This window comes from Gopherus flavomarginatus, chromosome 1 (genome assembly GCF_025201925.1).
Source record: "Gopherus flavomarginatus isolate rGopFla2 chromosome 1, rGopFla2.mat.asm, whole genome shotgun sequence".
Classification (NCBI taxonomy): Eukaryota; Metazoa; Chordata; order Testudines; family Testudinidae; genus Gopherus; species Gopherus flavomarginatus.
The window spans coordinates 121,339,648-121,366,250 of NC_066617.1; the positions used below are offsets into that span (position 1 = coordinate 121,339,648).

At 41.9% G+C, this 26,603-nt stretch overlaps 1 protein-coding gene across 9 annotated transcripts in view; it reads right to left on the minus strand.

Moving 5' to 3' along the window:
* EPS8 (epidermal growth factor receptor pathway substrate 8) overlaps window positions 1–26,603 on the minus strand; it is a 225,423-nt gene that overhangs the window by 144,975 nt on the left and 53,845 nt on the right. The window contains exon 3 of one of the 9 annotated variants that reach the window (XM_050968385.1): window positions 7,261–7,320. The exons of the other annotated variants lie outside the window; for them this stretch is intronic. The gene's annotated coding sequence lies outside the window, so the exon portion shown is untranslated. The remainder of the gene's footprint in view (window positions 1–7,260; window positions 7,321–26,603) is intronic. 9 annotated transcript variants of the gene reach the window in all.

A 26,603-nucleotide genomic window follows, 5' to 3' on the forward strand; every position in this document is an offset into this window, starting at 1 on the left:
TCTCACAGATAAAGCCTTCCCAGGCTCAGGGTATGGCTACACTTGAAATTTCAAAGCGCTGCCGCAGCAGCACTTTGAAGTGTGAGTGTGGTCAGAGCACCAGCTCTGGGAGAGAGATCTCCCAGCGCTGCATGTAAATCACATCCTCTACAGGTGAGGCTTTACAGCGCTGTATCTTGCAGTGCTCAGGGGGGTGTTTTTTCACACCCCTGAGAGCGAAAATTGCAGTGCTGTAAAGTGCCAGTGTAGCCAAGGCCTCAGTTCATGTGCTCTCAGCCTGAAGGCATGTGTTAGACTAGTTAGGAGAAAACATCCCTCAAAATCCTAGAGGGGCAAGCAGTAGCATATTGTTTATTTCCATTAATGTGCAAAGTAACACCAAAAACATTTTGCCAGTTCTCCCAGCACAAGGGGAATAAGTAGCACTAAGCTTTCTGTCTCTGTATCAGCATACATTGTGACTCAATTTTTCTTTATCATTGTCCTTGTTTTGGGTTAAAGATTTTAACTTCTTGAAGGATGCTACATCATCAGTTGCTACTCCAAGGCAACACAATTACATGTTGCTTGTATGTTATCTATCCTTGTTTGTCTGGCTGCCTTAGCTAATTAGATTGTAAATTCTTTCAAGTGCATGCCATCTTTTATTCTCTGTTTGTATGGCACTGAGCACAAGGGAGCCCTGATCTTGATTGGGAGCTACACTATTAGCATGTAAATACATTTGTCACATTGAGCACCCCTGTATTCCCACCAGACACACTATTGTAATAATCTTTGTACAAAATATGCCTGCTGAGGTATCAATTGAAAGCTACTAACTCATTGGTCATTCATATTCTTGTGTGATATATGTACGTGACGGGTATAAAGAGTTATATACATACACTGGAATTATGACTGAAGTGTGTGTAAACCAGGTATGTCGGGGGAGCTGTTAAACAGGGCTGTCCTAAACAAAGCAATGTGTGTTTACCTCAATTTACATATAAGCAGTAAACAGCACCATCAAGATAGCAGGAGGAGTAGATGGCAGGAAACAGAATAATTTGCATTACAGCAAACACAAGTGGATGAAGAAAGAGCATGGAGCTTCCTTCACCACCAGCCTCCATGTTGCCTTCTTCACAGCTTGAATAAACTTTACTTTGAGGGGTAACCCTTAGAAGAATCCACTTCAAAGGTTGATTAGCCTATAAAGACTAATTGGGAGGGACTGGACCTCAAGTGATAGGGAATTGAATCAATTGATTGTATATAATATTACTGTGTTATAGAAGTGTATAGCGTATTAACACTTCATGAGGAAATATGGATATTTAATGATATGTGGCCAAAGAGGGAGAAACAGGTTCCTTCCCAGAAAGGCAAGAAGGCAGCTATTTACTTGTCTCCTGGGTCATTGGCTTGCAACCTGTGGTCTGTGGACCTCTGGGGGTCCGCAGACTATGTCAGATTTCTAAAGGGGTCCAAACCTCTGTTTGAAATTTTACAGGTCCACAAATAATTAAAAAAAAAAAAAAGTTGAAAACCATTGTCCTCTGTAAATTAAAAGCATAGTGGAATCAAATCAATGGAAGCCCCATTTACAATACAAGGTATGGGAAGGTAGAGAAGAACAGCATTAGGCCACCCTGCCTCTTGAAACAAAATTATTGAATTTTGGAAGATATAAGCAAAGACAGAAGCCATCTTTGGCATCCATCACTAGACAGACACAAGGGACCAGAGCTCTTGCAAGCTGAGATGGGTCCCTCTATTAAGTGGGGACTGAAGTCGCTGGAAACTGAATACAGGGCAGAAACCTACTTAGGCAAACATTGTACCTTGCTAGATTAACTTTTAGAGACTTTTGGATACACATTTTCACTTTTATTTGCTTGCAACCATTTCTAACTTTCTCTCTTATGCTTGAGCTCACTTCAGATCCTATCTTCTTTTGTTAAACTTGTTTTACTATTAATATGAACCAACAGTGCTATGTTTAAATTAAAGTTACTGTTAACTCCAGTTAGTGTGGTAAGCTGGTGTGTTTTGTGTCTTTAGAGGAACAAGCGAACCTTAGTTCTTCCCTGAACTGTCCAGGAGAAGGCTGGCCTTTACAGATCACATGGTTTGGGGAAAATTTGGGATTGTGAGTGGTTATAACTAATGGTGGAAGCCAAAGCAGGGCTGTAGACAGGCTGCTGGGGTCAGAGCTGCTGAACTAGGGCTGTCTAAGCACACAGTCACTCAAGGTGTGATCCTCCTGCTTTTAGGCTGGTTGGGAGCATCCCAGGTTGGGAGCTACATCAGCAAAGCACTAAGAGGCATGCAGGGTTGCAGGGCAAGTGATGACATAACCCCTCACTAGTCTGAATTGCACCCACCCCCAAACTGAGAAAACATTAAAACACTGCAACAAGCCAGACAATGCAAAAACCTATCTTCAAGCCCAATGCACCACTTTGCCAGTATGTCAGAAATAGTGTATATACAAAAGTCTTCACTTTTATTCTAACATAATCCTTGGATCACACAAGTTCTCAGCCAGCTGTCCGCACAAGCAGCTCCCTATCCTACGTTCACCCTCAGGCTTTTTTCTTCCCTCTCAGCCCTTCCTACTCCTTGAACATTTTTTAAAAAAAATTAGTGTGTGAAGGGGTTAAATTTGAGAAAATAAGCAACTAAATCTAAAGGCAGAATAAAAGGTTGTCTGTCACCTTTATTTCATATTTCCAGATCCTACTGTGCTTAGTATCTCAGATTTCAAATGTGGTCCCACTTTAGAAAATGACTGAAAATCTATCCTTTTGGGATTCCATGTTCTGTATCTCAATGGTTTTCATGACAGACGTGATAAAGTCATAATCAAAAAGATGTTTTTTCCCCACTTAACTGCCAGCCCTACACACTCAGCGTGGTCTCAGATTGAAGCTAGGTTGTAATATTCCACTTTGGGGTGGAAAAGGAGGCAATCCTGGGAAAAAGAAGTGAGGACTTTATCCATCAGGTGGGGTCTTGATATAGCAAAACTAGTGCTTACTTTGTAGCAAAAGATGTTACGGGGCTTAAGCAATTAGGTGTCGAGGCTATGAACTGCCAAGCCTAGAGGTGCCAGGGCTCGGCCATGGCGCAAATTAAGCACTGAGCAAAACTCCACTAAGTTCATCACACAGGATTTTCTGCACTGTAAATTTGACTGATTGCTTGCTTTATAAAAATCTATTTAGGACCTTCTGTTTAGAATCATGACCTTTTTCAGCCACTAACCCAAAGGTTTTAGAGTTTGTCATTTTGCCAAAATAGCAGTCACCAACATATGCACACTCCCTTCAATGTTCACGACAACTTCATTAGCAAAAGTATTTTTAAAATCACAAAAAATTCTTCTTCTTCCATTGCACATGCACATAGATCTGTTACTATAGAAGGATTTTGGTTTAAAATATTATATATAAATAAATAAGAGCCTCATTTGTATCCATCTTTATAAACCATACGTCTGTTGCCTAGAGCTTTTCAAACATATTTGCTTAACATAAAAGAATGACAAAGGCTTTGAAAATACGTTTAAAAACAGATGCATCAAATTTGGAGTTTTAACAGCCCTTAACAGTCCAGGCACAAAAACGTTAAATACAACAACTGCTAAACCAACTCCCGATGTTTGGACAGCTGTCTGAAATAGAAGGTTACCAGCTTGCTCACCTGTGTGTGCTTAAAGTAGTTGAAAATGGTGACTACTTCTTCCTCCTCCCTTCAGCTAAATAAAAATAATTACCTGTTTTATCTGTGTTGTCTCCTCACTTAATCATGGAAATGAATAGCCAGTCTGATTATTTCTTGTAATTATGTCCCACACAAATGCCATTAATATGCAGAAATGGTTGAGAATATAGTGTTCCTTGAAACACAGTGGTAGTAAGTTAACCTTTAAAGAAAATGCTAGAAACTTTGGGAATCTGAAGATTTTTCCTCCCTGCAAAGGGGCGGGGGAGGAGGGGAAAGAGGTGGAGTATGGTGCTTTTTTTATTTGATTCTTTAAATTCTACCGAGGCACTTACACGATTCCCAACACTGTACTACCTGAGGGCCTCACACCATTAATTAATTTAAAAACAGATCACCACTGTGACAAAAGGGAAATAAGTCTGTGTTACCGATGGCAATATAGGAGTCTTAAGAGGCAAAAAACTGACATATCTAAGGTCAAACAGAAAATCTGTAATATAGATGGGAACTCAACCCAGATCTGACATGTACCTGTCCAGTGCTTTAACCACAGACCATTCTTGAAAACCTAAGATGATTTAGAATAAAAGGTGTGCTGATTCAGGTTTGGCCTACCATGTTCTTCATGAGAAGACAGCTGATGACTGGGCTGCTCACTAGGTTAAAAAGCAAACAAATTTTATTTTAAAATCTGTTTTCTCAAGCCTTCTTTATATAAAAAGCTTCTATATCACCCACCCCACCACTTTGTTAAAAAGCAGCAAACCTACTTTTCCCCATTCTCCTTCAGGTCACATTTAACTCAGTCCTTTTCACTCTGCTCACAACTCTCTGGCACATTCTCACTATCTGTACTATGAATGCATGGGTAAAAGCCTGCCATGCTGAAGCAAAGCACTGTATTTCATGAATACAGTATTAAAAAAATATCCTCCTTGGCTGTGACTAGGAGAGTCGGAAGAGGTGAGTGGAAAGCAGGGACTGTTGGGATGTAGGCTTTTAACTGGAATGGGAGGGCAGACATCATCCTCTCAGGGGGACTGGTAAAAAGTTGCAAAGCTTTTCAGGGCCGCCCAAAGGATTCAGGGGGCCTGGAGTCTTCGGCAGTGGGGGGCCCCTACCGCCAAATTGCCGCCGAAGAGCCAGAACTTTGGCGGCAGGTCCCAGGGTGGAAGGACACCCCACCGTGGTTCTTTGGGGGACTTCGGCGGTGGGTCCCAGAGCGGAAGGACCCCCCATCGCCGAAGACCAGGAGCGGAAGAAACTCCAGGGGCCTGGGCCCCGCGAGAGTTTTCCGGGACCCTCAGAGCAAGTGAAGGACCCCGCACCAGGGGCCCCAAAAAACTCTCGTGGAGGTGCCTGCGGGGCCTGGGGCCTGAGGCAAATTGTCCCATTTGCTCCCCCCGGGCGGCCCTGAAGCTTTGGCTGGAACAGGAGTGGTCTTTTTGAGAGGATCTAGTTCTGCTCTTCAATAGAGAGAGTGACTTTAAGGTCTGCTCTGTGGCTGAGATTGGTGGAAAGCAGAGGTCTGCTGAAGCTGTCATATAAATACAGATGAAGTCTTGCAGCAGAGATCGGTCTTTATCGAGTACCCAGCCTGTACCCTCTGCAGTAATCAGCCATGGAACAGGTTCCAACAGGTAAAACTTGTAAGCTACACGGACCCTAGCAACAAAAGTTACGGCAGCACCAGACACTTCATCTACAACCTGCAAGATCTCGCACACAAATTATAACATAGGAAGACAATTAACTAAAAAAAATAGGGTTAGCAATGAAGTGCTAAACAAGGGGGAAGATTCAAATGACTTTCAATTGGAGTTGGCACCAAACTGCCATGTATGTCTTTAAAAGCTTTATAGTTTCTGATGTGGACCAAAGTGAAAATGAAAATAGAAGTTTAATCAAGACTTTGAGAGGACAAAATAAAAGAAATCCATATAAACAAAAATGGCTTTTCTGATTTATCTGATGAACCACAAATAATTCTCTTCTGGACTAAGGCCAAGCACGCAGAATTTCGACACAAAGGAATAGGGTTTTTTCCCCTATTTTACCGGAGACGGGCATTGGATATAGGGAGGAAAGCAGATAGGGCAGAAAATGAGGAGGGAGTGCAAAAAAGTCAAAGATAGGGTGAAAAATCAGTCTCAGAACTGAAATGATCATCCTCAACTAGGGAGTCACTTCCACAATGATCATGGTGCAGCTGTTCCAGCTTTGATTGATTGTGTAACTTTTCTTTATTGAATTTTAAAATTCACGTCCCAGGCACTCAGCGCTGTGTTTGGGAATTCTTTGGTATTGAGTTTTTAAATACAAAAAAGTAAGGCAGTCATTTGCACAGACCATAGTTTTATTGACCTTGAGGCATTTTTTAAATATCCATATTATCCCCTCAAAGTGATTTTTAATATCTTTTTAAATCTATCAAAAAGATACATTATTCTGTTTGTGAATTAATAATTTTACTTTCTAATGTAGAAAACTGAAAGAATTTGAAACTAGTTCAAATGTTGTAGGGTAAAATCTTAGAGCACTGAAGTGAAACAGAATTTGAGCTGTTGTAATACAGCTGGAGATGCCAAGAACAAAAAGGCTACAGAACAGATTCTTTCAGCATTTTGAAAATCATTAACGCCCACTTGCAGAATTTAATCAGAAAAATATATTCTTCTAGTCCACTCAATTTCAAGCCAAAATCATGGATTTGCTGGGTGTTTTGCACATTTTATATTAATATTGTCAAGGCTGTTTTCATCGAGAACTCAGATTCATCATAGTGTGTCACTCCATGACATCTCATGCTGGCCAAGAATCCAAATCTGTAAATGTTCTCTAAATGTCACATTAAAAAAGAAAAAAAATGAGTCATTTTACAGTAAAAGGTTCTCCAATGTCCCACAGACTATTAAAACAGGAAGTGCCACATACAGCTGACTACGATACAAACATGTCCTATTCACTTGCCTCTTGTACAGTTCAAATCAGGCTTTGAATGAACAGCTTAAGCAGAAATGCACTGAAACTGAGCTACAGTATTAATTATTGGAGTTGGCTGTAGAGTGAAAAAAATAATTTGTCAAAAGTTTTGCAAATACTAGGGCTTCAACATGGCTGGACAGTATTGCACAACATTAGCATTCAGAGAACTTTCAAAACAGTTTGACCAAATACATATGGTTCTTGCTGAACACGTAGTCGATCCACTATTTGCATAACTAATTCTGAAGGTCAAATACCAACATGCAATCTTATGTTGACTGATATTTGTTTGCTTATGATATTTGAATATGTTGAATACGAAAAAGTCATAAGATGACTAGGTCATAAATGCATTGCAAAGCCACAAAAAGTCAAAAAAATGCACCGATTTGTATCTGGCAAAATAAAATTATTTTTAAATTAGCATTGTCACTTAAACAAGGCTAATACACTAATTTACTTCAGTAATGCAGACATTGCTTAGACAGTTATTAATGAGTTCTGAAAGACTGACAAAGACAAATTATCTCTGAAACCACAACAAGCATTTTTTCCTCAAACCTTATTTCAGTCCTGATCCAGGTGGTGGTTTTCTTCAGCAGCGCAGAGTCTTCCTTCAGTCTAATTGTGTAAACAGAAATCGATGGTCGGCAGCTTGATGGAAATAAAAATCCATGAGTACTTCCTAACTAAAAATTATAAAGGCTTCTTATATGGAATACTGCTCAGCAAAGCTCAGTCCAGCAGACAAGCCTAGAGGAATAACTGTTCAACCCTTTTAAAAAATCTTAGCTACAAATGACTAAGGGCAAAAATGCCATGATTATAAATGGGTGGGAACTGGAAGATCAGAGTACAAAGCATTCTATACATTCCGCAAGGAGTTTCGTTATCTCACTATATGCCAGGAATAGAATCAACAGGGTGTCATAGTTTTACCTTGGACTTTGGTTTGTTACATTGCTGAAGAAGGTGCTTATAAATGTCCTAAGTAATAATGAACTCAAATGACTAAAAAGTTACAAGAGAATCACTAATGACTACGGAGAATTAAGACAAATATTAGTCTTAATTATCTAGATCGACTAAATTGTTGTCCCTACTCCTGGGGCAGATACATCCGCTTGGTCCCCATGGGATGTGCAATTGTCTTCCTCCCACTTCCAACTCCATGACAGCGAGTAGGCAGGCAGCCATCAACAATCAGCTGATCCTTGGGCTGCTGCCCACTTCTGACTCATTTTTCTGTTGCATGTGGCCTCTGACAATGGGGCCTGGCTCCTAACAAATAAGTGACCAATGTATTGTTTTGGCAAGGTGGTAACTTTCTGGTAAACTGTTTGGATGAGATTAACTAATTCTAAATGTGTACTAAATTATTTCGGGCTCAAATCTATGTTGTTTTTCTGTTTAATAGAGGATACACTAATAAAGTCGTCTGAGCTCAAATTAAGAGAAGTTATAATGACTGACAGAGAGGGCATTTCCTGGATACTAATGACTGGCTGGGTTAAGGGCCTCAGGCAAAGTCAACAAGGCTCTTTAATGCAGCAATTAAACACCAGGAAATTCCTGACCTGAAGGTCATTGTTGCCATTACCATGGACACGGGAGAAGGAAAATACATGCACAGCTCCTCAGGAATTTTCCTAGACTGGCCACAACTATTTACCAATACCAGCTTAGAGCAGGAGATGGCCCAGTGGAGGGAGTACTTGCAAAGTGACTCATTTTGGGGATGGGAAGTCCTCTCCCCCAGCCACATATCTGGGACACCTTCATTCCACCCAGGCCCAACCACTTAGGCATATCAGTGCATAGGCAAATTCCTCACTGCTCTTGGACTGAGATTTCAAGACTTTCACTAGATCAGGGTTGGGCAAACTATGGTCTGCAGGACCATCCTGCGCGGCCCCTGAGCTCCTGGCCCAGGAGGCTAGCCCCCAGCCCTTCCCCTGCTGTCCCCCCTCCCCCACAGCCTCAGCTCGCTCACTCCGCCGCCAGCACAATGCGTTGGGCAGCGGGGCTGAGAGCACCTGGGGCAGCACAGCGACAGAGCCCGGCCTGACCCGGTGCTCTGTGCTGCATGGCAGCGGTGGCATGGCCCAGCTCCAGCCAGGCAGCGTGGCTGTAGCGCCACCAGCACTGGTGCTCCAGGCAGTGTGGTAAAGGGGCAGGGAGCGGGGGGGGGGGCAGGGGGTTTGGATAGAGGGTAGGGGAGTTCAGGGTGGTGGTCATGGTGAGGGTGGAGAAACAGGGGGTTGAATGGGGGCAGGGGTCCTGGGGGCAGTCAGGAAGGAGGGGGGGGTTGATGGGGCAGCAGGGGGCAGGGGTGGTTGGATGGGGCAGGGGAGTGTCAGGAATGAGAGGAGGGGTTGGACTGGGGCAGTGGCAGCCCGGGGGCAGTCAGGGGACAGGGAGCGAGGGCGGGTGGATGGAGCAAGGGTCCCAGAGGGGCCGTCAGGGAACAGGGTGGTTGGATGAGGCAGGAGTCCTGGGGGCGGGGGGGCAGGGCAGATAGGAGGTGGGAGCCAGGCCACAACCCCCTCCCCTATCTGGCCCTTCATACAATTTACGAAGCTCGATGCAGCCCTCAGGCCAAAAAGTTTGCCTGCTCCTGCACTAGATAGACAAGGTGGGTGAGGAAATAACTTTTACTGGCCCAACTTCTGTTGGTGAGAAAGAGAAACTTTCGAGCCTCATGAAGCTCTTCTTGACTCTCTCACCAAGTTGGGCCAATAAAAGATATTACTTCACCCACCTTGTCTCTCTAATATCCTGGGATCGACAGAGCTACAACAACATCACTGCCTACAAGACTTTCACTGGCAGCTGAACTTATATCAGAGAACCAAACTATAGAGTGGCATTCAGCAGCAGTGTACATGCCTGGCAGGAGTGGCACCTTACTCTGTGCTCTAGAGTTGGGGGTTCCTTTACAAAAGCCAATAAGACTCCCTGCCATAGCCTCTGGGCCTCATGCTCTTCCACAGCTGCATGCTTCCTCAGACCAGCCACATGCTCCTCCCTTGTCCTGGCTGTTCACTCTCCTCTCTCATTTTGCAATGGGAAAGGCACAGAGCTTGTGCAGCAAACTCACACTTCAAGGTACAGCTCTTTATTTGTGATTTGCACTAGCTGTAGCATCTCACTTTGTGATGAAAGGAAAGATGTTCACAGACAGCTGAGAGCAGGAAAAGCCACCCACAGCTGACACAGCTGGAAAGAGGATCTTTCATAGGCACTGGGCAGGGACAAGAGACAGGATCTCTGCTACAAGCCCATTCTGATGGACACTAATGACCCATGGAACCTCTCCAACCAGAAGGCTGCATCCAATGATGTCACACTTCCCTTCAATGAGTATACCTTTCCTTTGGGTCCCCTCCTGTGAGTCCCAACAAGCTATGGCTTGCTTAAAAAGCCAGGCAGGATTGTAAATCTAATACGGTAGAATATTTTCCCCTTGATTTTTTTTCCTAAGTCAAGCATGTCCTTTACTGGCTATTGATGAGTTACTTGGTTTCCAATACTGGTCTTTACCTAGCAGTTAATGATGGCTACAGAAATCAGTGGGAAAGCAGAACTTTAATATGCATGTTCTGTTAGCCTAGCATAGAAAAGAAGCAAGAAAAATGCTATATATTTCTAGATCAAGTGAGCCATGGATATTTAAATTTGCTTTCAATGACACACAAAAGTTCCCAAATAGATGTCAAAAAACAACGTGTGGTACTTGGTTCTATGCATGATACAGTATAATGATTCTTATCAAAGCAGAGAATAGTGTCTTACATATTGAAGGGTGAAATATATAGGATATTGGGCAAGATTTTCAAAACTGACAAGTGATTCTGAATGCTTCGGCTTTTGGTTCCCAACTTGAGACAACTTAATAAAGTCTGATTTTCAGAGGTTGAGTGGCTCAGCACTTTCTGAAAATCAGGCTCCTTTAAGGTATCTCAAGTTGGGCATCCAAAGTCACTAGTCATGTTTGAAAATCTTGGTCACTACCGCCCTGCCCCTCAAGCATACAGACCAATGGTGTAGCTAGGAGGGGAGCGGCTGCTCCCCCTGAGCACATTCCCCAAAAGTGGCGCCTCTTTAACTCACTCACAAAAAAAAAAAAATGCACCACCCACTGTGGAGCAGTCTTCGGCAGCAGGACCTTCAGTGGCGGATCCTTCAATGCCACCGAAGACACCCGGAGCTAGTGAAGGGCCCACTGCCAAAATGCCGCTGAAGCCCTGCGGAGCGAATGAAGGTCCCGCCACCGAAGACACAGGTGAGATGATATAAAGCTTAATTTTAAATGGCTAGGAAATCCCTGAACGGAAGGCACTATAGAAATAGTGTGTGTACATAACTCATAATGTCAGAACAAGTATTACAACTTGATTGATCATAAATAAATCTACTAGAAAGCGTGGTTTAGGCAAACACCAACTGAAACTAATACATTTTATCTAAGCAAGATTTAAAAAAAAAAAAAGCTTCCATTCATGTATATCAGTGTCTCCTTGGAAGTCTATGTTTTGCTTCTAATCTTTACCATATGACTACAGATATTAGAGGCTTTGTATTCCACTGTTTTTGGGACTAAATCCAAAAACTGATACAGGAAATTGGCAAGATGAAGTATGTGAACAGCCAAGATCAACCTATATTTGGTCAATAAACAAATATAAGTTTATAAGCATGGTAGATTAGATTTTGTTGGAGTTACTTCTCCAGCTTGAAAATTTCAGTGATAATCATGCTTTCATCAGCTCATAGTAATCAGATTCTGCAGTTTTAAAAAGGCATTGGCAGTATTAATTCTTTAAACTCTTACAAAAGCTTATTTTACAACACAGGGTATTGCTAATAAACTCTATGGTCAATGGGTCACAAAGTCAACATTCTAATGCTAACCAATACTCACTCACTCTCTCTCCCTATTTATACATACATGCATACACACACATATATAAAATAAAAATAACTACATATTTTGATCTGCAATTATTTCAATAATTAGTTTAAAACTCTTAAAAACAGCAAACAAATTAGTTATCAGAGCTCAAATTCAGGTCTATTAAAAGAAAACATTTTAATGTAAAAGCCTCTGACTCATGTTCAAAACCCCACTCCTCTAGATGACACAACCTTATGTCAAAAAGGGTGGGATCCCCTGTCTGAGTTTACATATTGGATGAAATTCCTCACTTACTTTTTCAAGGGCGGTAACCAAGATTTCCTTTACTTGCTGAATAAGTAAACATTTACTTTGCTTCTGAGCAGTCCGTATTCAGTTACAGCAGTGTTTAAAAAAAAAAACAGTATAATGTATATAACTGAAAAATCAGCAATGAACACTGATAGGCAGATTAGCCGTGCAAGCTTACCTCAGTGAGAATGATTTAGAATTAAGAGAAGTCATTAAATATATGGAATGCAAAGAATGTTTTTCCCCCCATGCCACAGTGCAAATATCCAGAGACCAGAGACCAAATACAGTCTTTTGACAGGAGGATTTAACTACACAGCTCCTATAGAGCTGAATGGGAATTGTAGGTGCGAAATTTCCCACTCAGCTTTGAAAATCTCAACCTATGTTTTTTGGAGGACAGTTGATTTACACACACACACACATCCACCACTAAATATTGTATGAAAAACACAGTAATGCCTCAACCCCTCCCAAGTACTCTGCCAAAAGAGTCAAACAGAGTCTCTCTTTCAAGCATCAAGTGCTTTACAGAATTACACACCATTTATATACAGTTACTATCTATATACTGCACAGGGTTCATTTCATTTTATCCATCTCTGAATAATACCCACACTCTGTGTGATGCCATCAGCCATTGTTACAGCACCAGCAACATTACACATCAGTTTAGGGTAAGAAGTGAAGGATACTGTATCCATTTGAGGCAACAGGAATTTCGACAGAATGCAATTACATAAAGTCAGAATTTCACCAGGAAATCACAGCTAGTGCTGTTAGCCAAAAACGTCCTTGCCAAGTTTTAGGTACCTTACTTGTGAAAATGGTCACTAATCAGTGTCAGAATTACAAGGGAAAAGAGAATCTTAGTATACACAGGTTTCATTTTTTAAAATTTGTCTTCACATTAGATTGTTCCTGGCCCAAGCTTTCAGACTTTTACTTGTCAAATTCCCAACTAGTACAATCACAATATAAAGGAGTTCAAGCTAGAGAAACGGAGGAGCTCAGAGGCTGTTTAAATGGACTCAGAAGCTTTTTACCCCTCCTGAAAATTGCTGGGGTAAGCACAGTTCAGGTTATTACCTGTTAAAAACACTCATCTGATTTAAAAATTTTAGAACTCTTCCTGGTAGTTATTCATAATCTGCTATGGCTTAAAAGGACCAAATGTATTGGTTTGAAAGCTAATCACTCTTTTGTTTTAAAAGTCAAAATTAGTTTCAGGCACTGCACTTGCCCCTGAATCTCGCTGCTGATATTAACAGTTTAACAACCAAATACTTTCTAACTACAAAGAGAGGAAACTGATCAATTGACTATACAGAGGAAAACAGTGAATTTGCTTATACAAACAGAAATCATGCAGTGCACAAAGATGAAAAAAATGAGAGGGATAAATTTTCTCTATAATCACTTTCATTTATAGAAATTTAGGTATTTCCTGTAACAATAGGTCAAACATTTTCAGACAGAAACATGATTTTTAAGTTGATGATCCCCTTTGCACATGAGTGTTTTTTTCCCCACCAAAACAACATTCAAGCCAGATCCAATGACTGCATTGAGAAATATTTTCCCCCTAACTAATTTGCTCCATTAAACAAGAGACTAGCATTTAAACTGAGATGTTTTTTAAGTGCTCACATACCAGAAAGATCATAACCTTTTTTATACTCTAGCTAAATGACAATATTAGCCATAAAGATACCTCAGGTTTTTTCCCTTAAAGCAGAAACAAATTAGCATACATTACCTGAAGAAAATGCGGAAGGCTTTCACAACATTACACTGAGACTAAAAAACTGAATAGTCCTATGACAGCATAAACTACAATAAAAATATATATTCTGATAGCAATGTAGGATGTGTCCTACTGGAGCAGATCACTGGTCTATTTACTCTTGTATCCTCTTTTTGTCAGTGGCCAATACTTATTGATACTGAGAAAGCCGGAAATGCTCAACCCTCTAACACATTATGTGGCCAGCTGAGTTAAGATTTTATTATAGTGAGGGGGAAAAATTCCTTCCTAACTCCTGCAGGCAATTAGCAGGAACAACTGAAGCATGAGAGTTGATAGCCTTTGTATTTTTAAAACAATCTAGCTATGACACTTGCAAGCATTGTATATCTGGAATCTGTATTTCTTGGTCACATCTCTGCCATTACCCTGAACTTCCCCTTTCCTATGTGGCATTAACACCACGTAGTTCACAATTCAAAACAAGTCACCTGCTGGATTTCCCCTTCTTACATCAATTTCTAGTTTAACTACTCAATCCTTAGGCCTCGTCCACACTACGCAGTTAAACCGATTTTAACAGCGTTAAATCGATTTAACGCTGTACCCGTCCACACTACAATGCACTTTATATCGATTTAAAGGGCTCTTTAAATCGATTTCTGTACTCCTCCCCGATGAGAGGAGTAACGCGAAAATCGATATTAACATATCGATTTAGGGTTAGCGTGGCCACAAATCGAAGTTATTGGCCTCCGGGCGGTATTCCACAGTGCACCACTGGCCGCTCTGGACAGGAATCTGAACTCTAATGCACTGGCCAGGTATACAGGAAAAGCCCCGCGAACTTTTGAATTGCATTTCCCGTTTGGTCAGCGTGGAGCTCTCATCAGCACAGGTAACAATGCAGTCTCCTGAGAATAGAAAAAGGGCACCAGCGTGGACCGCACGGGAGGTACTGGATCTGATCGCTATATGGGGAGAGGATTCAGTGCTAATAGAACTGCGTTCCAAAAGACAAAATGAAAAAACTTTTGAAAAAATTTCCAGGACCATGATAGAGAGACGCCACAGCAGGGACTCAGTGCAGTGCAGAGTGAAAGTGAAGGAGCTCAGACAAGCCTACCAGAAAACCAAAGCAGCAAAGGGAAGATCAGGGTCAGGGCCAAAAACATGCCGCTTCCACGCTGAGCTGCATGCAATTTTAGGGGGCTGCGCCACCACTACTCCCCCTTGTCCATGGATTCCGAGGTGAGGGTTATAATCTAAACCATGGATGAGGATTCAGAGGGGGAAGATGAGGAGGAGGAAGAGCTTGCAGAGAGCACACAGCACTCCATTCTCCCCAGCAGCCAGGAGCTTTTTGTGACACAGACGGAATTATCCTCCCAGCCCTCCCAAGCCACTAGCCCAGACAGTGAAGCCATGGAAGCGACCTCTGGTGAGTGTACCTTTGTAAATATAAAACATGGTTTAAAAGCAAGCGTTTTTTAATGATTGATTTGCCATGAGGGCTTGGGATGCATTCGCTGCTAGTAAAGTTACTGGAAAAGTTTGTTTAACATGTCTGGGGATGGAGTGGAAATCCTCCAGGGACATCTCCATGAAGTGCTCCTGGAGGTACTCCAAAAGCCTTTGCAGAAGGTTTCTGGGCAAGGCAGCCTTGTTCCGTCCACCATGGTAGGACACTTTATCACGCCATGCATGTAGCAAGTAATCGGGTATCATTGCATGACAAAGCATAGCTGCGTATGGTCCCAGTGATTGCTGACATTCGAGAAACATCTGTTCTTTATCTCGTTCTGTTATCCTCAGCAGAGTGATATCGTTCATGGTAACCTGGTTGAAATTAAGGAATTTAAGTAAGGGGACAGAGAGATGGGGGAGGGGAGGAAGGATAGTGCTGAGCTTTTTAGCATTTGGCCAGCAGGTATCTTCCCAGCTACCAGCCACGCGGTGGGGGGGGGGAAGAGGGGAGAAAGGTGGGTGATTAGCAGTGATCTTCCATGATACCAGCCATGCCGGGGGGGGAGGGGTAAAGCAATTCTAGAGAATTGGATTGGGGAGGGGAGGGGTTGGCATCTGCTGCTCCTTGTTAACAGGAAAGAAGCAGCAAGGGAGAAGCTGTTGCCTTACCATGACCGCATGCAAGCTGAATTGTGATGCCCGGACCTGCGTCTGTGTTGATCTGTAACACCAGAGCCGCAGGCACTCAATTTAAAAGGTTTCCAAATGCGACCTTGTAGTGAAATCACAGGTGCTATGTAAGGTGAATAGTGTGAAAGAGTATAACCATTGTTCTGTAAAATGTATCTTTTTAAATCCTTCTCTCCCTATTTTCCCCCACTCATGCAGCTGCACCTTTTTCAAGCCTCCCTACTCCATCATGAAGGTTAGCTCAGATAAGGCAGAGGAAGAAGAGGACGCAAGATGAAATGTTCTCAGAAATCATGGAAGTAACCCACAATGAAAGAGCTCATCTGAGGGAGTGGAAGGACATGGTAGCAAAGTACAGGAAAGATGCCAGTGAACGTGAGGACAGGAGGGACCAACATGAGGACAGGAGGGACGCTCGAGATGAGAGGTGTAGGCAGGAAGATCAGCAGTGGCGGGATGCAACGCTGGAGCTGCTGCGTGATCAAACTGACATCCTCCGACGTCTGGTGGATCTTCAGGAGGAGCAGCGGGGTCACAGAGTGCCGCTGCAGCCCATGTTTAACCACTCTCAGTACTCACCATGTTCCATTTCTTCCTCACCTAGACGTGTAAGAACGCGTGGGGGAAGGCTTTGTGCACCAGCCCACTCCACCCCCGTGGACAGTCCAACCAAAAGGCTGTCATTACACTGAAATGCGCTTAATGGCCTTTTCCTTCCCTCCTATCCTCCTCCCAAACCATTCCCAGGATACCTTGTTAATTCTCTTCCTCTTTTTATAATTACATGCTTTTTAAACAAAGGGGGAGGATGGGTTGCTTACAGGGAATGACTTTTAATAAAGAATACATGCTTTTTAAACTATAGTGACTTTATTTCCTTAAGCAAACTGTAATCGAAGGGGGAGGGTGGGTTGCTTACAGGAGGAGTCAATAACGCGGGGGAGGTTCATAAAGGGGAAACAAACAGCAGTCACACCGTACCCTGGCCCGTGATGAAACTCGTTTTCAAGGCTTCTCTGATGCACACCGCTTCCTGGTGAGCTCTTCTAATCGCCCTGGTGTCTGGCTGCGCATAATCAGCGGCCAGGTGATTTGCCTCAGCCTCCCACCCCGCCATAAAGGTCTCCCCCTTACTTTCACAGAGATTGTGGAGCACACAGCAAGCAGCAATAACAAAGGGGACATTGGTTTGGCTGAGGTCTAAGCGAGTGAGTAACGTGCGCCAGCGGGCTTTTAAACAGCCAAATGCACATTCTACCACCATCCGGCAGTTGCTCAGCCTGTAGTTGAACAGCTCCTGACCACTGTCCAGGTTGCCTGTGTATGGCTTCATGAGCCATGGCATCAAGGGGTAGGCTGGGTCCCCCAGGATAAGGACAGGCATTTCAACATCCCCAACTGTTATTTTCTGGTCCGGGAAGTAAGTCCCTTGCTGCAGCCATTTAAACAGAACAGTGCTTCTGAAGACGCGAGCGTCATGAACCCATCCTGGCCATCCCACGTGGATGTTGGTGAAACGTCCCTTGTGATCCACCAGTGCTTGCAGCACCGTTGAAAAGTACCCCTTGAGGTTTATGTACTGGGTGCCCTGGTGCTCCGGTGCCAAGTTAGGGATATGGGTTCCATCTATCGCCCCTCTACAGTTAGGGAATCCCATTGCAGCAAAGCCATCCACTATGACCTGCACGTTTCCCAGAGTCACAATCTTTCATAGCAGCAGCTTAATGATTGCTTTGGCTACTTGCAACACAGCAGACCCCACAGTAGATTTTCCCACTCCAAATTGATTCCCGACTGACCGGTAGCTGTCTGGCCTTGCAAGCTTCCAGAGGGCTATTGCCACTCGCTTCTCCACTGTGAGGGCTGCTCTCATCTTGGTATTATGGCGTTTCAGGGCAGGGGAAAGCAAGTCACAAAGTTCAAAAGAAGTGCTCTTACGCATGCGAAAGTTTCGCAGCCACTGCGAATCGTCCCACACCTGCAAAACTATGCGGTCCCACCAGTCTGTGCTTGTTTCCTGGGCCCAAAATCGGCGTTCAATGGGTAGAACCTCCCCCATTACCAGCAGGAGCTCCAAAGCGCAGGGGCCCGCGGTTAGGGAGAAATCAGTGTCCATGTCCTCATCACTCTCGTCGCCGTGCTGCCGTAGCTGCCTCCTCCTCGCCTGCCTTTGCAGTTCATGGCTCACCATAGACTGCACGAGAATGCACGAGGTGTTTACAACGTCCACGATTGCGCTATTGATCTGAGCAGGGTCCATGCTTGCTGTGCTATCGTGTTTGCTTTCAGTTCATCCAGGAAAAAAAGCGCGAAATGGTTGTCTGCTGTTTTCAAGAAGGGAGGGGTGAGGCTGTACCCAGAACCACCCGCGACAATGATTTTTGCCCCATCAGGCACTGGGATCTCAACCCAGAATTCCAAGGGGCAGGGGAGACTGCGGGAACTATAGGATAGCTACAGAATAGCTACCCACAGTGCAACGCTCCGGAAATCGATGCTAGCCTTGGACCATGGACGCACACTGCCGAATTAATGTACCTCCTGTGGCCGCACGCAGTCGACTTTATAATATCTGTTTTATAAAACCGTTTTATGTTAATTCGAAATTACCCTGTAGTGTAGATGTAGCCTTAGATGGATCAGATCCAAAATGAATAGGAGTCCTGCAAAGCACCTTGTCACCCCTATAACTGAAGTGGGTATTCACTCACGAAAGCTCATGCTCCAATACTTCTGTTAGTCTATAAAGGTGCCACGGGACTCTTTGTCGCTTTTTACAGATCCAGACTAACACAGCTACCCCTTTGATACTTGACCCTATAACTGAGTAGCCCTACTCAGGTCAGTGGGGCTACTACACATGTGCACCAAATTAAGAACATCCTTAAAGCTGACTGACAAATCCAGAGTCAACAAGAGCCAAAATCTCTACATCAAATAATAGTTCTTCAATATTATGGACCAGATCCCTGACTCCAGCTGGAACTACATTTGGCACAGAATTCAGGGTGCAGGTTTGGTCTTTGATCTAAACTTACAACTGCCCCTCAGCTGTTCTAAGTTACATCCGCAGAAATAGTGACCATTCTACTGGCTGGGGAGTACTGGAATATGACATGCTATGGCCATGCCCCACACTGTCCCGCCAGCTATGCTGGCTCTATGCTAACTGAAGAGTCTCTATTTCTAGAACATCCCTAGATGCCTTTATAAGGCAGCTATCCAGCTACTTTACACTGCCTAGGCAGAGCAACAAGCGGATGTGGGACCTGGGCCTATATTTATTAAATGCACATATGCAGACAATTATGAAAGTGGCTATGCGCGAGGTAGTTTTTTGGAAGATAGGGTTAGCTGATATTCTCCTAAATGCTACATGTAAGCAGACTTGCACAGAAACATTAAAGTTGAGGAAGACCATAATGTGTCCATCATTTTGGTCTCTTAACTATTTCTGGAAAAAATGGTCTTTGTTTGTTTTTAAATAAAAGTGTCCGAAGAAGCCCTTTACAACACTCCTTTTAAAAAAAATCCTGAATGTTATGAATACGGACTAAGCATTTATAACAGAGATCAACCTGCTATGCAGGATTTCAAAATAAATACAGCACTGTATTTATTTTCAAAATTGCACTGAAGGATTTTTCAAAAATACAGCACTGAAGGAACTTTCCTCTCCAAAAATGATAGCAAAAAGTTTCAGATTCTGCTATAAAAGTTATAATATAAATTGAGTTAATATAATACTCTAATGATCCCATCAGAATCTGAACTAAGAAATAGTACTAATTATTGACAGACTACAGCAACACCATTTGCGGCCCATTATACTTTTATTCAAAAGACCATTACAATATAGGTTTAAACTCTCCTTCAGGAAATCCTGTGATTAACAGAAATTACATGACTCTTCAATTAAAGCAGATTGCATGTTATTGGTTCACAGTTTTTTGTATCTTCAGGAACAAGACATCACAGCATGCCTCTAAAGTGCACTTTACTATGATGTATTAGAAATACAATCTATAATTTTAGACTTTCACATATCAAGCATCCAAAGGATCTTTAAAGGAGCAGTTTCTTGAACTTCAGAATGGTTGCAGTTCAACTATCATGGGTCCCTTTTGTAAAATGTGATGACAGGGGTAGGTAATCATTGGAATTTTCCTCATTTACGTAGATAAGTTAATTTTTCTTTTTAAATCCATTGAGGAAAAATTACCTCAGTTCAGCCTAAAAGTGAACTTACATCAACACCTTATGAAAATACTCAGCACCGGAAACAGGTCATTTTAAAAACTTTGTTTAATATATAAATATGATAATTGCTAATACTGTAATTTGGATTGCAAAAGCCAATAATATATTGTAAGATCAAAGGGAATTTTACAAACCATAATTAATCCATCTCAACAACCCTCTAAGTTTGGTAAAATGAGAATGGTCTCAGAGTGCAGGTTCACGCAATGGATCAGTAGCAGCAGAGATGGACAGACTCCAGGAATCCTGACTCTTTCCCTGTCCCATAGTCCGTAAGTTACACAATGCTGCCTAAAGAATGGTTTTTTTAAAATCTCAGTTACAAGACCTAAGACAATTCACATTTTAAAATAAGGTATGTTTAAATATAAAGGTTGCATACAATGTTTTTAACCTTAATAATGTTTGTCGTGTGTTTGGGGATATTTTAACAATTTTAGCTATTGCTAATTAGTAAAGCATTTTCTGAATAAGCAACATATTACATGAATACATTAATTTAGTCTCTTCGTAGTCAACATTATTTCTTAAGTATGATAACGTGCTTGGCACTGTATAAATCCTTGTCCTAAGGAGCATAGAATCTAACCAAGGGAGACAAATGCTCTGGGAAGAGCTGGATGAAAATCTCTCAACAGAACGGATTACAAGGGTGCGCACTGCAGCACACACACATACTTTGTTGACTCCCTTTTTACAGGCATGTTGCTATTTTGATTCAACTGTCCAAAAATTAAACCATTTACTCTTCCTAAGAGACAATATTTAAACTGCCCTGGCACGTAGCTCTGATGCAGCATTAGCCTTGCTCGATAAGGAAAACAGTTTTTACCACTATTCTGTCACCCCACATGTGCACTGAGAAAGGATTTCCAAAAGTGACAAATGCACATCATCTCTACACAGCTGAGTCAATGAGTGTCCAAAAGGAACATAGATCAGACAAGACAGCCAGTGTTTCATTCATAACCCTGTTTGTCAGAGATACTGTCTCTCCAAATGGGTGTTTGACAGCGCCCCTGCTGAGTGACTTTGGCATGGTGTGTCTCTTCATATTGATTTTTCAAAATTGCAGAAGAATGTCTAACTAGGCCACAGCAGCACATTCTCTCAACCTCCTAATGTGGAAATTCTACCATACAACCAACTCCTAACCTGGAGGAGGGGGAGGAAATTTTTGTGCCTCAATGGTGCCATGAGGATCCTTCCCACATGTTCCCCTCCATGCTAGAAGATCCATGCACATAATGCAGTGTCGCCTTCTTTCAAACAAGAAGGTTTGGATGTGAAGCTGCTCCTTAAAAATTAAAGAGTTCATTTAGGACCTATTCCTGCAATCCTACCCTGCTGGTTAAGGAAGAAGAATTCAAAGCCCATCTGGAAAACTAACACACACTTATCCCTTAATAAATTAGGCTGTGTACTAGTGAAAAATTACCATGCATCTGCAACTAATTTACAGATTCAGTACTTATAATCCAGATATTTAAGTAAGCATTAAAACGCATGCCAGATTTTAACAACTGTATTTTAACCTCATTAAAATATTTTGATTAAAACAGCATCAAACCAAAGTCAGTTGTAAAACAATCCAACCCAACTGCAAAAATCTCTTATTAAGTACCAACATGGAGGTAAAATATTTTTTTTTAAATGTATCAATTTCTCTCTGATGGCCATTAGTTCTGGACACACAAGCCAAAAAATCAATCAATATTGGACACTGAGAACATGATTTCACCCCTCTAAATGGGAGCATATTAATATGGATCTTATAAAAATTCAGCTGAATTTTTGCTAGATACACAGCAAAAATATATGCCAATATATGTAAGCTCAGAGTTGCTGCTCTTTACGTAATTAAAAAAAGCTCTAATATGTGCAAATTACAGACACTTCAATTTCAAATACTGGTTTGATTGTACTAGTTCACCTGGCATAAAAGACAACAGTACACAAAACTAATTTCCCCCCTGCAATGTTTCTTTTTGTCTCCAGTGGATTTAGTGTTCATGAGCGATACCAAATTGACAGCCTGGGATGCAGCTCCACTAGGAAAATTAGTATCCATCTTTCAGCAATGGTGTAGCTGCCCCTTAGATTGGAAGTGTTAGTGGAGAAATGGCTCAGGTGATTTTACCTCCTCCTCTTGGAAACCCGCTCAGGTTTTCATTACAAAATGCCACACAAAAAAAAAGCAGCTTGAGAACCCTATATACACTAGAGCTAAGATCACTGCTTAAAAATGAGGTACTGATTTTCCTAGCATGGACAAGACTATGCAACAGGATAGGCTACGCTCATATCCTGTGATCCCACTCAGCCTTGTATGCCTCTTGTTTGCTCACACTCCTATGTGATTTATTAATAGTACCACTACCATCCCAATCCATGCAACAGCTCTATCCACAACGTTCTTCAGATGTCAGCCCATTCTCCCAGGAGAGAGCACTCACCCTCCTAAGATCCCTTTTCCCTCAGTTCTGTTAGCATTTCCCACTCTGCACTTCCTTCCAGTGCTTTTTAACTCCCCCTCTCAGCTGATGGGACAATTAGCTCCTTAGCACTACCAGTCCAGTGTCAGATTAGGTAATTAAGTACTCCATTCCTTAGTAAAGTCTTCTCTGGGGGGAAATAATCAGAGGTCATTATAGACGAAAACATATTTTCCTTTCACTGCCAGACTGGGCCCCTCGGAGATACCTATGCTAGCAGAGGTCTGCACCTGCACAATGCTCTATATAGGATTGGGCCCCTGGTTAGGAATTGAACTATCAACCTAGAAATAAAAGGGCTTTCTATTCCATTATCAATATGTGAAGAATTCTGTACACAAGGGAGCATTTAAGGATTGTTTGCATGTTCAAAACCAGCTATATTTTAAGTGAAATTCTGAAAGTAAATTATTTTTGCTCTCCCCCTCATAAAACCTGATTGTTGTACAGAAGCTCTCCTGTCAAAAGGATCATATGATTTTTGGCACACATACACTACAGCACATGCACGGCCCTCCTACCAAGGCCTTGGGCATAGCATTACTTCGTCAGTTGGACAGATCCACAATTGACTTTCAACAGGCTTGGACACAATTTTCTTTCTAAAATCCATTATACCATCCAACAAGTAAAAGGTTAGCCCTTTTACATAAAAGTATTTGTGCAAGGCACTTACTGCAGTCATTGTGGGCTATGCGCGTTTGGCCGTTTGTTTTAAACAAGGTTGCCTCAAATAAAATTGGCCTCCGCAGAAACATTTCATTCCCCTGACAGTTCTGAATGAAAACAAGAAATGGCTTGTGTGTCTTGGGGCAGAAAAGAAGCCACATCTCTTCTAGCATCCTTATTTAAGTAACTCAATTTTACTGCTTTAGCTTAGTCTCTGAAGAATATAATCTGATTTATGAAACCACAGCCACACAACTTTAAAGAGCTGGTAATGTGAGATCACTTAAGGGACAAGATGAAAGACAAGTAGAGAGCACCATCCGTTGTCTCTAAAAAGTTACTTTGCTTTGTGTCATGAGTTGCTACTACAACCCATGTACCGGGGCTTATAGAAGATAAATACAACCATATTGGGGGAAACAGATTTAGCACAGCTGTTCCCTGACACAGTTAAAGCAAAACTCAATTTTGTACCAACAATGAGACAGTAAGAGCATCCTTGAGCCATGCTCAAGCACATCAGGATTTCCTTTGCCCTGCAAAAATGGAATAATATTTTAACCGTGCCACCTGTAGTGTAACCAGGGGTCTTGGCAGTCAAACTTGTAGTGCTAAAGGGCCATTAGCATGTGGGTTTAATTTGAAACATGATTGTGAACCGCTATTGCCAATCACAACACACTTCAAAAGTGATCTTGTTCATCGTGAAATATAGTTCAAAGTGATGAACTTCAAATAAACAAATGCATTTAAAACTGGGTAAAGTTAGCCCTTGAAACAGTTCCAATAAGTAAGGGATCCAAATACTGTAGCAATTTTTTTTTAAATCCCATTCTACATACGTACTGCATTGTTTCCTAAAAAAACCAGAGGGAGCTGGCACAGGTGTGAGGTGAAGAGCTCTCTGAGATCCTCTAGAATGCCTATTTTTCCTACTTTTCATCATCCCCTCCTTCGAAGGTCCTGTTACTGCAGCAACCTTCTAACTTAGCCAAATGTCTCTCCCTCTCATAAGTACTCATAGACTCTAGGACAGGAAGGGACCTCGAGAGGTCATCGAGTCCAGTCCCCTGCCCTCATGGCAGGACCAAATACTGTCTAGACCATCCCTAATAGACATTTATCTAACCTACTCTTAAATATCTCCAGAGATGGAGATTCCACAACTTCCCTAGGCAATCTATTCCAGTGTTTAACTACCCTGACAGTTAGGAACTTTTTCCTAATGTCCAACCTAAATCTCCCTTGCTGCAGTTTAAACCCATTGCTTCTTGTTCTATCATTGGAGGCTAAGGTGAACAAGTTTTCTCCCTCCTCCTGATGACACCCTTTTAGATACCTGAAAACTGCTATCATGTCCCCTCTCAGTCTTCTCTTTTCCAAACTAAACAAACCCAATTCCTTCAGCCTTCCTTCATAGGTCATGTTCTCAAGACCTTTAATCATTCTTGTTGCTCTTCTCTGGACCCTCTCCAATTTCTCCACATCTTTCTTGAAATGCGGTGCCCAGAACTGGACACAATACTCCAGTTGAGGCCTAACCAGTGCAGAGTAAAGCGGAAGAATGACTTCTCGTGTCTTGTTTACAACACACCTGTTAATGCATCCCAGAATCACGTTTGCTTTTTTTGCAAAAGTATCACACTGTTGACTCATATTAAGCTTGTGGTCTACTATGACCCCTAGATCTCTTTCTGCCATACTCCTTCCTAGACAGTCTCTTCCCATTCTGTATGTGTGAAACTGATTGTTCCTTCCTGATACTGATATGGTCCCCATGATCCTAGTATCTGAGTGACTCACAATCTGTAAAATATTTATCCTCCCGACACCCCTGCATGGTAGAGGAGTACTATTAGCCTCAGGTTTCAGAAGAGAGCCTGAGGCACAGAGATGTTAAGTGACTTGCTTGAAATTCTGCAGTAGAGAAAGGACTTGAACCCAGGTCCTGCCAAGTCCTAGAGTAATACCTAACCACTCAACCATCATTCCACGCATTATAGGCACTGTTTTTTTCCCTGAAATACTTCCTTCTGGCATCACTGGTGCAACTCTACTGATGGTAGGAACAGTGGGAACTCATGAAGAAAAGTTCCAGGTGGCTGCCACTGTGGACTATCCAATGCCTTTTAATATTTGACCTTGGCTATTGGGGTACGGTCTCTTTAAATATGATGGTTTAATATTCAAGGGTTTTCTTGTGGGAAAAGTCTAGGTCTTCCGAGTGGCGTGATGGAGATTCATGGTCGCGTTGTTTATATAGGAGCAGCACTATTTCTCTTTTCTTGCCCTATGAAAAATATTAAAAACAAAAAAAACAAACAAAAAACTTCTAAGCATTACATCTGAAAATATCTTACCCAGTAGCAATGTTCAAACGTTTAAAAACATCACAAGCAATTTTCTAAGAGGAGAGTCACTATTCAGAATTTATATTTTTACTTGGTCGTCAAGCAATTTGTACCTTAGAACCATATTTGTATCAGTAAAAAACTAGCACTGTTAACATAACTCTGTAGCATTCTGAGAATACTTTGAAATGTGTAAGATCCATGCAATGTACATTTCTGCCTCTGGTGTACCTGCATTGATAATGCAACTTCTACAGCAGATTTCCATATTTTAAGTTTAGAATATATGTGTGTGTATTTTTTGTGTATTACAAAAACACTGATTTGTAATATTTGTTCACAGGTGGAATTTAAAAGTAAACAGATCCGTTTCCTGAATTTTTCCCTCCCAACATAACAAATTTATACTTTGAAATGTTAAGCAAGCTTCATTTAAAATAAATAAATAAATAAATAAATAAAAATAAGGATGATGTTTGCCTTTCCCTTGAAGGACACCTTTGTTGCTTCCTTTCACTATCTATTTTCCTTCACAAAGTTCAAGTAATGATGCAAAATTAGTATCCACGGTGCAAACAAGCTACAAAGAATACCATCTGCTATTCTGTAACTCATGTTCTACGCAATGGAAAAATCTAAAGCTTTGTGAGTGCCCAGTTCCCGCTAGCTGGTGTCAAAAGCAAATAAACAGCAGATTAAGATCATGTCAATAACTAATTCCACTAAATCACTAATTCTGTTTTTTAACTGCTTAAATCGAGAGACTTAACCATTGCCAGAGTGAGAACTGCCACTGATTAAAAGCTATGTGATCAGAACTACCGTTTTATATAAGAGAAATAGGACACACACACACACACACTCTCTCTCTAAGAAGCCTATTCATCACCACAGCAACGTCTCAAACAAAGGTGGAAGCCAATTCATGGAGTCATGTTCTTCAAAGGAAAGAGCATGAAGGGTGCTTTCCACCTATATCTGTGGGGGGGGGGGTTGTGTATTTGTTTTTGTTATTA